Source organism: Lactuca saligna, chromosome 7 (assembly GCF_052625555.1).
Source record: "Lactuca saligna cultivar CGN05327 chromosome 7, ASM5262555v1, whole genome shotgun sequence".
In the NCBI taxonomy this organism is placed as follows: Eukaryota; Viridiplantae; Streptophyta; class Magnoliopsida; order Asterales; family Asteraceae; genus Lactuca; species Lactuca saligna.
Genome location: NC_136423.1, coordinates 124,963,098 through 124,963,428, shown reverse-complemented (window position 1 = coordinate 124,963,428; position 331 = coordinate 124,963,098).

Sequence of the window (331 nt, the reverse complement as noted above, 5' to 3'; positions counted from 1 at the left end):
TTTTACTAAGTCTAAAATTGTAAGATTGGATGCCTCGAAAAAACCTATATCATGGTATAATATTAAATTAACATGATACGATAGACGAACTTTCATCTTTTTTAAAAGATATTAAATAGATAAATAGACGAACTTTCATCTTTGTTAAAAGATATTAAATAGATAAATTCAACAATTCAAATATTTGTTTGTATACTTCAGCTACGTGGATGACTGATGTGCTCTCTTGACCAATAATTAACAAAAATCCAGCTAACTTCCTCTATACGAATATATTTCTTATTTCGTTATTCGTTATAAGAAACGAAAACGAGGAAACGTATGAACAATA